The 16,103-nt window shown below is 40.3% G+C and overlaps 1 protein-coding gene across 1 annotated transcript in view; it reads right to left on the bottom strand.

Moving 5' to 3' along the window:
• Positions 1-16,103, bottom strand: part of CSMD1 (CUB and Sushi multiple domains 1) — a 1,821,542-nt gene that overhangs the window by 1,468,879 nt on the left and 336,560 nt on the right. The gene's annotated exons all lie outside the window — the stretch shown is intronic.

Genomic DNA, 16,103 nt, shown 5'->3' with positions numbered 1-16,103 from the left:
TTGGAGACAAGAGGCAATCCACTGGTAACCAGTAACCAGCACAAGCAACGTCATCTATAATGGTCATTATTTCCCTTCTTTGGCCAGAACCAAGGCAAAGATGGTCACTTATCATTGTTACGCAACACTGTGCTGAATGTATTAGCCATTTCAAAACAGTCCAAAAAAGAAACGGCCTGTGGGAGGAAGTGGAACTGCCCTTCCATGCAGATATCATTGTTTACATTAAAAATAAATCCCAGAGGATCTTCAAAATAGCTACTGGAAATAATGAAACTCAGGAAAGTCACAGGATACAAGGTTAACATTACACAAAATATCAATTGCATTTTCATCCATTATCAGCAAATAAAGAATAAAATAATAAATAATAATATATAAATAATAAAATACAATAATAAAACAACGGCATTTATAATAGCAGTAAAACACTAAAAGTAGTTACAGATGAATCTAATTTAACATTTTCTGAGAGAAACTAAAAATGACCTAAATACATGTAGAGACAGTATGTATTCATGTATTGGAAGCCTATTGCTAATATAGCAATTCTTCCCAAATTTGTAGATTCAAAGCAATCCCAACCAAAACCTCAAGGGAATTTTTATAGAAGTTGACAAGCTAATTCTAAATGATGCTATGAAATTCAAAAGACCTAGAATAACCAGCACACACACACACACACACACACACACACACACACACAAATTAGAGCACCTACTCTACATAATTCTAAGACTTACTGTGTAGCTACAATAATCAATACAGCAAAAAGACAAACAGATCAATGGAACAAAATAGAGAGTACAGGAATAGTCCCTGACATATATCAGAAATTGATTTTCAGCAATTGTGCTAAGTCAGTTCAAAGAAGAAAATGAAGTCTTTTCAACAAATGCTGGAGCAGCTGAGTATCTCAATTTAAAAAAAAAACAATGTGCATCAATCCTTACCTAGCACCATACACAAAAATTCAGCTTTATAAGAATTATAGTCTTTTCAGTACATGGTGCTGTAACAATCCACATGCAAAAAGATGACTTCCAAAACTTAATTTTATTATGTGAGATGAATTAAAGTCAAAATGGATCACAGACAAATCAAAGAGCTAAACTACTAAACTTCAGAAGAAGGCATCAAGGAAAATATTTGTGATGTTAAAGTATGCAAACATTTTTTATATTTTGCATAAAGTCGTAAAACAATATATTGTTAAATTGGAGTTTATCAAGATTAAAAACAGTTGTTCAAAATACACCATTAAGAGAATGAATCTGGGAGAAATTATCTGTAACACATATATCAGTGGAAGAAAATTTTAAGAGACATGTCACAAAGGAAGATATATGAATGACCAGTAAGCACGTGAAAAGATACTAACATTAGTCATCAGGGAATGTAAATTAAACCGCAATGAGGTAACTCTCCATTACACACTCATTAGAGCGACCAAAATTAAACAGCAGATATACCGAAGACAGGCAAACGTGTGACGCAGCTCGAATTCATAACTACCGGTGGGAATGTAAAAGTTCACACCCCATGAGAAATGTTTTGGCCATTTCTTCGAGTTAAGCTTAACCTATCATATGACCTATCTATTCCACTACTAGGTATTTGCCCAAAGAAATTAAAACAATTGTCCAAAATACCGTCTCCAGTCTTGTGTAAAGAAATCTAGAATGTTCCCCATCCAAGTTGGGCTATTTACATCCTAGAGTTCTAATTTGGAAACACAACATTTTCAGAAAAAATCTTGGCAAATCCACTACCTAGTAATTATACAAACTTTATTCATTTAAAGTGACTGAAAACATAAATACACGATATGACAAACCATATCATTGCAATGCAAGGTATAATAAGAAAAGGCGAGCTCTATTCCAGAAGACACCTTTGAAATCTTAACAAACCTCTCCGTTTTCAAAGGGAAGTATCTGAACCCTGGAAAGTTCCCAGCTACTTTGGGGCCAGGTGTTTTGCGGCTGCCTCTTCTCATTACTCTGGAATTACCAACACATGGAGTTGACAAGGCTGGGATTGTTAATTAACCTTCTAGGGCAGAGGTCACAAGCTGCTGCTACCCCTGTAGAGTTCCCGCACTGTATTTCTTTTTTTTAATAAGAAAATAATGAGCGTCAGGCCGCAGAGGACCCTCACGTAAGCCCACCAGATACCCCGGTTGCTGTCAGCTCTGCCCGCCCTCAGTGGCTTGTCCACAGCCGTCATCTCTCTCCAGACCCGAGTACGAGGCTCTCCAAACCCCACTGGCCCCTAGTCCATGCCAACCACAGACCGTGTCACTCTCCCCTGCCCAGGTAGCTAAAGGGCAGGGGACCGCGGTCCTGCCCCTGCCTGGCGCACACAAATCTAGCCCGATGGAGACCCCGCCCCAGATGCCCTAGAGGTGGGCCTCCAGCTCAGAGGCGCAAACCAACTTTCCGAAACAGCAGCATGAAGCCCAACGGTGGCTCAGTAGCCATCTCACACCAGGCCCAGGAGACTTTCCCACCAAAAGACGCCTTCCCAGCACCATGTGGAACCAGGGGAAAACACGGCTCTTCCTCTGGAACCCAGGGTGTCCTAACCAGGGCAGAGGCTCGGCGGGTTTTCGGGCACCCAGGGCTCCCCATCCTGGACACTACTCTCCAGAAAGGGCTGGCGTTTGGTCAGTTCAGTACACCTCAGGCCGCCGGCGAAGAAGTCAACGCAAACATACAGTCACACAGAGAGAAAAACCCAGGCACTCACTTGCATCCTTGGGCGTGCTGTTCCTCCCGACAGCTGCGGGGTGTCTCAATGCTTCCCGGGAGACCGCTGCGGGGTTCCTGGAGCCCTTCTCCTGGAGAGCAGCCTCGGGGCTTTGCACTCTCCCGAGCCCAGTCGACTTCCAGCCCCTCCACAGGCGCCCCTCCAGCAGGAAATCTTTTGCACACCGTGGGGCACGTCCGCAGGCCGCGGCCTGGCCCTGGCGGGGGTGCTGAGGGCTCCCCAGGGAAGCAAACGGGAGCCCGGAAGATGCGCTGTGCAGCTTGGGGCGTGTGGGGCAGCAGGCCTGGGTCCCGATGGAGGAGGGCGGGAGAGGAGGCCCGAGATGCGCTGACGGACGCGGGCGGCTCAGAGAACCGCAGAGTCCACGTGGGGAGCCGCCGCACGGACCACCCTCCCGCCAGGAAGCCGAGCCCGAGGGCTCTCGGGAGATGTGCGCGGCCTGAGTTACCGCTCACCAATCAGGGAAGTTCCCTTAATGAGGAAGTAACTGGAAACCGCTGTGTTTAATTGGAAGCAGCCCCAGGCAGTCAGGCCCGCGTTCTGCTTGGCGGCCATTGGCTGTAGCCGGGGAGCTGGTGCCGCGTTGATACCGACCACGACCTCACCAGGAGGTCTCGCTACTGTCTCGCTACACCTGCTGTTTCACGTATTCGCATCCCCCTCCTGGTTCCAGCAGGCCTGGGGGTTCGAGGCCCCGCTCTAACAAGTGGCAAAGGAAGACGCGTCCGTCACAAGGGCGCCCCTCCTCGGCCTTTGCTGGTAGTGCGGGTCCACGGGGGTGGAGGTGGCCTGGGGTTCAGGCACCCGCGCGCCTTGACACTGAAAAGGGGTGATGGGGGATAACGGCCACGGAGGGTCCATGAACAGCTGTGAGAAACAGAAGCTGCCTCCTTGAAGGAAGACACTTTGAGAAACTTTGAGGAGGCCCCCATTTCGTTTAGCTCACTTTTCCTCTTTGCGCTGAAAGGTGACAGGTTGTACGAAACATTCACTCGTATCCTTTCTTGCTCACTCTCTGATTCTCCCTCTCGAGGGGAACATACCCCTGTTCATTGGGGGACTGTTTCCTTGAAACAGAGAGCCAGCTATACAGATTCTGGGTTTATACTAGTGATTTCTAAACTAAAAAGTAACAGATGTTGGTGATAAAGTATACGCGAGTAGTACTGGTGAGTAGCAGTTTAACTATAGCCACGACCCTACGTCTTCCGTTTGAGGGTTCAGTGTGGGATCAATACAATCTTTGAGCTTGGGAAGTTGTACTGAGAGCAAGGTTCAGAGACAAAATTGTCTGATCTTCCACTGATTGCGAAACAGGCCAACAAGAGCTGACCTCAGGGCAGGAAGCCAAGGAAATCCAATTAGGGTGAGTGACCCAGGGGGCGGAGGTTGGGAGGGCAGAGCTCCAGATCATTCTGAGGAAGTTCACACAGGTAGGCTTTATTCCCCACTCACTTAAGGGCCCTCCCCAAGCTGCCTCCCCCTCAGGGCAAGGATGAACCACAGAAAGGCTGTGAGGGTTTTAGTCATTTATATCTACCACCTGGAATCTATGAGCAACTTTCTGAACCCTGCTTGACCTACTACTTCAGATTCTAAGAGGTGAGGCAGGGGAGATGTAAGCTAGGACAAAACTGAGGTTCAGAAAAGGGCCAATAGCTCCGCTCCTGGAAACCTTATTTGAAAGAATTTTCTAAATTTAGAGGCTTCTGGGCTGTAAACACTCTTAATCGCTTATACAATTTTTTATATATAATACTGCTGCCTAGTTAAATGCACAAACTCATAAAACGTCTAAATATCAAGATTACTCCAGGATAACAGTTTTTAAAGGTTTGAAACAAGATGGCTTCTAAGATAAATATTTGCCTTTTGATTGTTTTTCAGATACAAAGTCGATCATATTTACATGCACAGTGTGGGTGACTGGGTTTATTATAGTAAAAGAAAGAATTGTTTTAAGTTCTAAGTAATATCCTATTCCTTTTTTTAAATTTTGTGAATTAAAAGTGTATAGCACACCTTTGTATATAGCCTTCATTCCTTTAAAATTATTTTGTAAACAACTAACGTACATTTATTCAATCAAAACGCACTGGTTTAGGGCCTGCCCTGGTGACGCAGTGGTTGGGAGTCTGCCTGCCAATGCAGGGGACACGGGTTCGAGCCCTGGTCTGGGAAGATCCCACATGCCGCGGAGCAACTAGGCCCGTGAGCCACAACTACTAAGCCTGCACGTCTGGAGCCTGTGCTCCGCAACAAGAGAGGCCGCGATAGTGAGAGGCCCGCGCACCGCAATGAAGAGTGGTCCCCGCTTGCCGCAACTAGAGAAAGCCCTCGCACAGAAACGAAGACCCAACACAGCCAAAAATAAATAAATAAATTAAAAAAAAAAAAAAAAAAACCGCACTGGTTTAGTGTGTTCTAAGTTCTGGCTTCTGTTGGGGATAAAAGAATAAATCAGTACAGGTTTTGCTATCCAAACACTTAAAAGGGGCGGGGAGAGAAAAAGTAAATTTTAAACTTAAAAAAATCATTCAACTACAAATCCAGTCATCCACACAAAATTAATTAAAAATCTTGGAAATTCTAAGAAATCTGATTATTTATAGCTCCTTCTTGCTTTTTACTATGGATAGCTTCCCAGTAAGTCATTTGAACAGACTATTTTTGCAGATTCACTATTATACAGAATAATAAAATTCAACTAAAATCTTACCGACTTTTGGACACTTTATGTTCCTTTTCCCAGAAACCGAGGACTGAAATAATAATAATAATTTTATTTCCTTTTGAGAGAGAAGGTAAAAATGATTCTTGGTGAAATTTGATGATGTGTAATATGGTGGAAATCCCATTTGCTTGCTGACACAATCCTGCAGGAGACCCCATCATTTTTGTTCACTTCAATCAGCATCCGCCTAGCTACCTCTGCACAGCGGAGATGTAACTGTCAGGTCCAGAGAGTTCTCGTTTACCTTTTTCAGCTTGGGTCTTTGCATAGAAAAACAATATAGAGAGAAATGTAGAGACCAGATATACATAGAGGTACAGGTATAGATGGTTACAGCTAGAGATGGTTGTATACAGATGGTTTACTGCTGTAAATCGGGAATTCTCATCCTTGGCATTTTTGACATTTGGTGGAAGACAATTCTTTGTCATATGGGGCTGTCCTGTGTGTTGTAGGACATTCATCAGCATCTCTGTACTGTACCTGCCACCCAACTGTGACAAACAATGATGTCTTCAGACATTACCAAATGTCCCCTGGGGCATAACATCACCCCTGGTTGAGAAACACTGATATAAATACAGATATAGATTATTAGATGGGAGAGAGAGAGAAAAACATCAAAATGGAGATATTCATAGACACAGAGATAGAAATAATTGCCTCCACAAGAATTCCAAAGACAGAACATACATACTTACAAAAAAGAAACCACCCAAACATTGATTCAAATAGATACATGCACCCCAACATTCACAGTAGCACTATTTACAATAGCCAAGATATACAAGCAACCTAAGTTGCTTTGACAGATGAATGGATAAAGAAGATACGGTACAACCAGTCAGAATGGCCATCATCAAAAAATCTACAAACCATAAATGCTGGAGAGGGTGTGGAGAAAAGGGAACCCTCTTGCACTGTTGGTGGGAATGTAAATTGATACAGCCACTATGGAGAATAGTATGGAGGTTCCTTAAAAAACTAAAAATAGAACTACCATACGACCCAGCAATCCCACTACTGGGCATATACCCTGAGAAAACCATCATTCAAAAAGACACATGCACCCCAACGTTCATTGCAGCTCTATTTACAATAGCCAGACATGGAAGCAACCTAAATGTCCATCGACAGATGAATGGATAAAGAAGATGTGGCACATACATACAATGGGCTATTACTCAGCCATAAAAAGAAACGAAATTGAGTTATTCGTAGTGAGGTGGATGGACCTAGGGTCTGTCATACAGAGTGAAGTAAGTCAGAAAGAGAAAAACAAATACCATATGCTAACACATATATATGGAATCTAAAAAAAAAAAAAATGGTTCTGAAGAACCTAGGGGCAGGACAGGAATAAAGACGCAGACATAGAGAATGGACTTGAGGACACGGGGAGAGGAAAGGGTAAGCTGGGACGAAGTGAGAGAATGGCATGGACATACATATACACTACCAAATGTAAATAGATAGCTAGTGGGAAGCAGCTGCATAGCACAGGGAGATCAGCTTGGTGCTTTGTGATCATCTAGAGAGGTGGGATATGGAGGGTGGAAGGGAGACGCAAGAGGAAGGGGATATGGGGATATATGTATACATATAGCTGATTCACTTTGTTATACAGCAGAAACTAACACACCATTGTAAAGCAATTATACTCCAGTAAGATGTTAAAAATAAATAAATAAATAAATAAATAAGAAGACATGGTACATATATACAATGGAAAACAACTCAGCCATAAAAAAGAATGAACTTTTGCCATCTTCGACAACATGGATAGACCTGGAGGGTATTCTGCTTAACGAAATAAGTCAGACAGAGAAAGACACATATTGTATGCTTTCACTTATATGTGGAATCTAAAATATAAAAGAAACACGTGAATATAAGAAGGAATATAACAAAATAGAAACAGACTCAGAGACAGAGGGGAAGCTAGTGGTTACCAGTGGGGAGGGGGAAGACGGAGGGGCGGGATAGGGGTAGGGGATTAAAAGGTACAAACTGCTATGTATAAAATAAATAAGCTACAAGGATATACTGTATAACGCAAGGAATATAGCCAATAGTTTATAGTAACTACAAACAGAGTATAACTTTTAAAAATTGTGAAATCACTATGTTATACACCTGAAACTCATATAATATTGTACATCAACTATACCTCAGTTCTTAAATAAAAGGGTAACAACAACAATAACAAAACCTCCCCTACCCCTGGCCTGCTGTGAACACTAGGAGAGCCATACTTAAGGCAGGATTAAGGGTTAAGGCAGCATTTTATCTTGATTAAAATTACAACGGCTGGTAAGCAGCCCTCTGGGAGCCCTCAGGGTGGACAGATGCCTTTATTCTCCTTCCCACAGCATCCTTGAAATCACTACAACATGCTGCAATTATATATAAGAAAGGCAAAGCCAGGGTTCCACCATCATCCAGAATTTGATGTGTTTTATTATGAGATCACATATTGTTTATTCAAGAAAATAAAACATTGAGTGAAATTGGACAATCCAATACTACTGTAATTTATAAATGTAAAATATAGTGAGAGGTCTCTTCGTATCAGCAAATAGAGATCCCATTCATTATTTTTAATGGTACATTGTAATACATATATCCTCTAACTTATTTAACTAGTCTCTACAGAAGGATAGACATTCTTGAATTTGTTTTTAATACTATCAAAATGCACCCATAAGCATTTCATTCCATGTGTTTTGTCATATTTGAAGGTAATTTTGTAGAATAAATTCTTAGCTGGACTTGCTGAATGAAAGAGCTTGTACATAATTTTTAAATTTGAGAGAAATTTCAAAATTCTATCCAAAAATAACTGCTGCAATTCGTAATTCTACCAACAGGATATAAAGGCATTTGTCTAACACCCTCAAAAACTCTGAGTTATCAAAAATTTTAAAGTTTTGCCATTCAGAGTGGTGAGATATATTTCATTACTGTTTTAATTTTCTTGAAATACACTTATTACCACGGATTGTTATATTTGAACTCCTTGTTCATACTCTTACCTGGTTTTCAATTAAATGATTTATCTTATTCCTTGTAGTTCTGAGTGTGTATGTTATAAATTAAGAAAATAACTCCTTGTGTCTCATACTACTGTAAATCCTTTTTCTCGATTTGTCATTTGGCTTTTGGATTTTAAATTTTAGGAAGTCAAATTCTTCAGTCATTTTCTCCATGACTTCTAAATTATGTATACTGAAGAAGTTCTTTCTGGTATTTTTATTATTGCATATTAATATTTAAACTGACGATCCAACATATTTATTTTAAGTAGTAAAGACAAGATTTTATATTATAAAGTTGTGTCTACTTTCACGTTCCCATGACCAATACCTCAAAATAGCTTTGTCTGCTGAAAATGCAGTCCTGTCGCAAATTATTTGTTAATCTTCTTTTTCTTTCATCCTCTTTTTGAAACTCCGAATGCCTTTCCATATGTCTACATTTATGCAAGAGAAATGTCCTAGGAGTTGGGGGGTTTTGGAATATTTTCCTCACACATATATTTATGATTATTCAGAAGACTCCTTTGCCCATATTAATATGGTTTGCTACTTTCAAAATGACCAAGATATTAAATGAACCATCCATTTTTGGCTCATGCAAAAACACCACCACAGCATGAATGGTAGTTCTCAGAATTCAGATACATGTTAAAACATGCTTACAGTTTTGCAAACATAGTTCTACCTATCTCCCTTAAATGCTTTATATTTTATCTCTCTTTATATTTTATCTTCTAATTACTAGCAACTTAATCATTTTTGTTAACAAATATGAGCCTTATGAAAAAAAATATATAGTTTTCAACCATATTAAAATCAGCTGGGGGATTATAGATAAGTACATGTTTATACAAATACAAATATAAATATATGTTTAGGCCTCATCCTTGAATCTCTGATTTAACTGGCCTTCTCTTCCACACTAGCCAACTGCAGACAACCAACTTAAAAAAAATAATAAATTAGTGGACTCTGCCTTACCCAATCACTATCAACCTTGCCTATGAGTTGCTAATTCAAAGCATATGCTGAGAAAGGAAATTTGGAAGCTGTATCAAATAAAATGATTTTTCTATTTCATCATCTTAAAACATGTACATAGAATCATCCCCACGGCTGACAGATTCACAGACTCATGGGAACATGATAGGTTTATAGGAGACGACCTAACACTGCCACTGTTTCCCCTCAGCACCTCTGCACCGTCCCTACCAGGACAGGAGGTCCTGTTGGATCAGATCCCTAAGCATTGTTTGGGCTGCTGGGCTTTGACAGCCTGAGGCTTCAGCCCTGTGGAGTGGGCTCTTGTATTGCTCCTCACACAGGCTATAAGGCCCGTCTCTCTGGGGCCCTCCCTCACTATGTGTTGGTCTGACCATGCCAATCATCCCTCCTACTTCCTGACCATGTGGCTGGCCGAATGTGATAAGATGGCAAGATACGTCTCTGGTATGAGTATGATACCCCAGTCCCTATAGAAGCTTTTCTACACACTTCATCCTATGTTTTTCAGAGTCTTAAATGGGGCGCTAGTCACCAGCCAAGCTAACAATAAAATGATGCTTTGATTTTTATCTGACTACGTGTCTGTGAATGGCTCCCTCAGAACCTCATAATGGCGATGGGGGACAGTACGGCAGAATTTAGACACTGCCGGGCCTCTGGTCTAATTTAATCCAAATGCAATTGAAACCCCTTCCTAGCCCTTAAAAGCTCTCAAGTTCTAAACATCACCAGATATAGTTGATATTATACAAATTTCTTTGTTAACACATGCAAACACATTTTTTCAAAAAATGGAAACAACTGATATTTTAGCATCACTTATTCATGATTTACTGATTTTAACGGCTCTATAACATTCATCTCTTACCTCTTCATCAGCATCACTGCAGAAATTTAGGGGTCATCTTGTAAAAGTTAGAGGAAGATAAAGCCAAGATAACTGCCAAAGCTATTTTCCTAGGACTTGTATTTTACAATAATCATGGGATATATCTACTGATTTTCCACATTTGCCTGGTACAATTTTCCTTCATAGGTTCATTTTTATTTACTTTTTGAGGTTATAATGGGATTTATTTTCCAAGTTTGATATTATAATGTTATCACAGTTGGAAACTGATGTCAACTTCAATTATTTTTGATTTGGGGACAAATCGAAAAAACACGACTTCATAGTTAGAGAACATCTATAGGATATAAAAGTCTCTCATGCTCACCTAGAGGAGAGAGTTATATTAAGTCATGCTGGCTTATACACAGAGAGCACAGAGAGGCGTGGTCCTGAATCAAGAATAGCTTAAATCAAAATCATTCCATGAAGATTTATTGACTATCTTAATGTCATATATGTCATCACCAGAGAAGACAGTCGTGGCACATTTCTTGGCCTTGGAGGATGTATGTTCTATTTGTCATATTAGAACACAAAGACATACAACCTTCAACAAAAGGCAATTTCAGAGACAGTGTGACTTCAAAGGAGTGCTTGATTCAAGATCTATGTTAGTTACAAGTGCTAAAGGAGTTCAGAAAAAAAAAAAAAACAACTTTTTTGGTGGGGTTGTTTTTTAACTTGGGATGCACAGGGCCAATTTCCTGAAATAAATATAATGTGAAATGGGTTTTGAAAGTTGCATATAATGTAGGCAGGCAGAGTGAAGGATGAAGACTATTACAGTATATTATATTCTCTTATAAGGTTAGATCAAGAAATAACTCATAGACCCATTCAACTAAATATGAAAACTCCCCTACCACTATAGCCTGAATGTCTGTGGCCTCCCAAATTCATATGTTGAAATGCTCACCCCCAACATGGTGGTATTTGAAGGTGGGAACTTTGGGACGTGATTACAGAGAATGTAGCCCTCATGAATGGGATTAGCATCCTTTTAAAAGAGACCCTGGAGAGCTCTCTTGCTCCTTGCACCATATGAAGACACTGAAAGCCTAGACACAGACAGCCCCTGTGAACCAAGAAATAGGCCCTCATGAGACACCAAATTTGCTGGCACCTTAATCTTGAACTTTCAGCCTCCAGAACTACAGGAAATAAATCCCCACTGATTTTAAGCCCCGCAGTCTGTGGTGTCCTATTATAGCAACCAGAGTGGACTGAAACACACAGGGAAAATATGGAAGAGACGGAAGGCCAGAAGTATACTTTGCACTTGGTAGGGTTCCTTGAATATCAGGGTCACGTTGACTACAGTGTTTATCTTACTGGCAGCATAGAACGAGGACAGGACTGTGGCAAATGTTTCAGAATTAGAGGCGGGTGAGCCTGGGGCCGGCATGTGATCATCTCCATGTACCGGTCAACCTGTGTGCATGGGTCAGCCTCTCATAGAATGGGACTTCGTGGAGTGTTTTCTGTGAGGATCAAAGCAGGTTGTGGTTTATAAAGAGATGCTGCAAAATAAAACATGTAGGGTTAGACTTCTATGGCGATCTGAGACTCAGGAGGAGGTACAGAGTCAATATGGCCAGAGATTCAAAAAATGGCAGTAATATGACAGCTCGTAAAAACCAGTGAGGGCAGGACTTCCCTGGTGGCGCAGTGGTTAAGAATCCGCCTGCCAATGCAGGGGACATGGGTTCGAGCCCTGGTCCGGGAGGATCCCACATGCCGCAGAGCAATGAAGCCCGTGCACCACAACTACTGAGCCCGCGTACCACAACTACTGAAGCCCACATGCCAAGAGCCTGTGCTCCACAACAAGAGAAGCCGCTGCAATGAGAAGCCCGCGCACCGCAACAGAGTAGCCCCCGTTCGCCGCAACTAGAGAAAGCCCGCGTGCAGCAACGAAGACCCAGCGCAGCCAAAAATAAACAAATACATAAATAAATTCATTAAAAAAAAAAAAACAGGAACTAGGGTTTTAATTCTAGATAGCTCAGGAGCAGATTTCTATTCCTAATTTTGAGTTTAATCTTTTCTCTTGGGCTCACAAGAAGTCTTAATTTAATGCTCAATATTTACATACCAAAAGTTAATTTATCAATGGAGATACAAATCATATATGCGTTTGCGTTATATAGATAATCCAAGATGTTTTGTTTCCTTTAAAGATTTCTTGTTACATAGGGTAAATCATATATTCTTACTAAATTTCAAGTTACAGTGTAAACATCAGTAATTCTAACTTCCAAATTCTGTTTTGTTAGTTGGGGAGTACATCTAAATCATATGTTACTTATTGAAAGTTCTCGGGCTTCCCTGGCGGTGCAGTGGTTGAGAATCTGCCTGCTAATGCAGGGGACATGGGTTCGAGCCCTGGTCTGGGAAGATCCCACATGCCGCGGAGCAACTGGGCCCATGAGCCACAACTACTGAGCCTGCGCGTCTGGAGCCTGTGCTCCGCAACAAGAGAGGCCGCGATAATGAGAGGCCCGCGCACCGGGATGAAGAGTGGCCCCCACTTGCCGCAACTAGAGAAAGCCCTCGCACAGAAACGAAGACCCAACACAGTCATAAATAAATAAATAAAAATTAAAAAAAAAAGTTCTCTACTGTAGTTACACAAAAGAAATTTCTTTATATAAAATGATCAAGTTGTTTAATAAAACAACTGTTTTTTTTTTTTGTCAGTGCACGTTTTGAGCTGATAAAAACAGCCTTTGTACAGAAGTAAAACAACTACAGACCATGAAAGCTCTAAGTGATAACTTTCCTGACAACTCAGTGAATCGGCAGCTCACACATCAATCCTCTCACAAAGTACCCTTCGTTTGAATTCCAGAGCTGCTTTAAGTGTTGTGAGTGAATCGTATTTGAGAAATAAACAACTGTTCCAAGATATAATGGGAAACAAACAGCATTAGAGTCTCCACCTCAACCCTGTTAATCAGATTTCAATACTATTTATAACTATTTTGCCCGTCGCCCAATGTTGAAGTGTTGCAACCTGCTCGCACATTTGCCCTAATAATGAGGAAATTTCCTATTTCACAACATTATTTATTTTCCTATTTCACATCATTCTTTTTTTTTTTTTTAATTTATTTATTTTATTTATTCATTTTTGGCTGCGTTGGGTCTTCGTTGCTGCACACAGGCTTTCTCTAGTTGCGGTGAGCGGGGGCTACTCTTCGTTGCAGTGTGCGGGCTTCTCATTGCGGTGGCTTCTCTTACTGTGAAGCATGGGCTCTAGGCACGCGGGCTTCAGTAGTTGTGGCACATGGGCTCTAGAGCGCAGGCTCAGCAGTTGTGGCACAAGGGCTTATTAGATGCTCCGCGGCATGTGGGATCTTCCCGGACCAGGGCTCAAACCCGTGTCCCCTGCACTGGCAGGCGGATTCTTAACCACTGCGCCACCAGGGAAGCCCTCACATCATTCTTTACTCAAATTTTATAATTGTAGAGACCTATAGTGCTTGGCAGTCATTACTGGAATTCTGTTTCTGATATGTTTTGCCAATTTGTTAGCACACGTGGCACGCAGGCGCAGCAACGAAGACCCAACGCAGCCAAAAAAAAAAAAAAAAAAGTTTTTTCAATTTAAAAAATAAATAAATAAAATAAATGAATTTTTTAAAAATGAAGCTGTTAAAAAATATATAAAAAAATCTAAGTGAGTAAAAGCATCATGATTCATACATATAACTCACCAATATTGATAAAGCTTTCTGAGTCACAGCTATTAATTTATATACTATTCACAGGTACCTCAGGATAAAATACGAGTCTAACTGTTGTAACCTTAATATTTCTACTGCTGATCCTGTTATAATACTGAAGATGACAGGTATGCTGTTTTCTAAACTTTATAGTTATTAACATATAAAGTGATCATAATATCAACTTAAGAACATAAGAGAATACTAAATTGTCCAAAGACAGGTAGTTGAGGGCTTCCCTGGTGGCGCAGTGGTTGAGAATCTGCCTGCCAATGCAGGGGACATGGGTTCGAGCCCTGGTCTGGGAAGATCCCACATGCCGCGAAGCAACTGGGCCCGTGAGCCACAGCTACTGAGCGTACACGTCTGGAGCCTGTGCTCCGCAGCAAGAGAGGCCGCGACAGTGAGAGGCCCGCGCACTGCGATGAAGAGTGGCCCCCCCTTGCCGCAACTAGAGAAAGCCCTCGTACAGAAATGAAGACCCAACACAGCCAAAAAAAAAAAAAAAAAGACAGGTAGTTGAGCAAATTAACATTTAAGACAGGTTTCCTTTAGAATAGGATAGAATTATAGCAATTATAATAGAGTTATAGGGAATGGCAATATTGACAGAAATTTTTTAAAATTTTATAAGCAATATGAGTTTAATTACTTTGGAAACACCCCTCTTCCCCCCCTCCCCCCGCCCAAATAATGCCTGAACCTAGAAAGGTACATAAAAATGACCAAAAATATTTCAAAATAATAGATTTGAAGATCATTTGTAGTTTTCCCCTCAGAACATGAGTGCTTACAGCTGGACAGTAAATTACAAACCATATCCAACAGATGATCAATCTGGTTGCATTTGTGACGGCTCCTGGGAAAGTTTTCTTGCGGGAGCTCAGCGCTCTTCCTCACAGAGCAATATTTTTTACTTTCATATGCAATAGGCATTTGTCTTTCATTGAAAAAGAAAGAGTTACTTTTTAACACAGAGGCATATGACTTAATATTTGAGTAAACTAGATTCTCTATTTTTTGTCACAATGCTTTCTATTATTACAAAATAGCACTATTCCCTAGAAGAATCATTTGTGTGGATGAAAAGCTAGTAAATAACTAACAGTTAGAAGAGCATGAAAGAGGTTAAGGCATTTTGCATCAAATTAGCAAGGACTGCATATGTAGATACCTTGTCCAAACATCCAAATGTTGGCCCACACATGTCAGACAGGAAGAAAGAAGGTTTACCTAACAAATCCATAAAGGAGGTAGCTGTATGCAATATGTCTCAGAAAGGGCAACTGGAAAAGTGTTTCTAAAAACAGACAGTAACATTGGAGATGACTCGGAAAAAACTGTAAGGTATTTTACATTTGAAAATGCATAAAGAAATGTAAATAAAATCTATTTGAAATGTATTTATATGCTATATTTAACATATTGACCATATAGTTAATATATATTGATATTTATATATATTAATATTATATATTTATTAATATATATATACTTACTAATATATACTAATATATATACTATTAATCTATTAACTAGATGTAAAAATACAATCATGCATTTTTATAGCTAGAGATTTTTCTCAATTCACAAAATTGTAAATAAAGTATATCATTTTTGTATATTACTGCTAAGATTAGCATGAATGCCATTTTATTTATCTAAGCAGCACAATTTCTTCTGCCTACTGTCAGTCTTTCTCTACAGGACCCTATGTTCAACAAACTTAATCTCTAATTAATGCAGAATTTTAAAACCAGAGGATAAAGTCTTATTTGCCATATATGTATATATTTAAATATGTTCATCAGTTTGGCTAAGAAATTCCAATTTCTTTGAAAGGGATATTCCTCATTCCTTTGCCAAAATTTAATTAAAAAAAAAGATGAATATATTCGTACAGGTACACATTTTTTTTTCTTGGTGATAAATGA

This window comes from Balaenoptera musculus, chromosome 21 (genome assembly GCF_009873245.2).
Source record: "Balaenoptera musculus isolate JJ_BM4_2016_0621 chromosome 21, mBalMus1.pri.v3, whole genome shotgun sequence".
Taxonomy (NCBI): Eukaryota; Metazoa; Chordata; class Mammalia; order Artiodactyla; family Balaenopteridae; genus Balaenoptera; species Balaenoptera musculus.
Note: the sequence above shows the minus strand (reverse complement) of the source record. Positions and strands in the feature narration are given on the sequence as shown.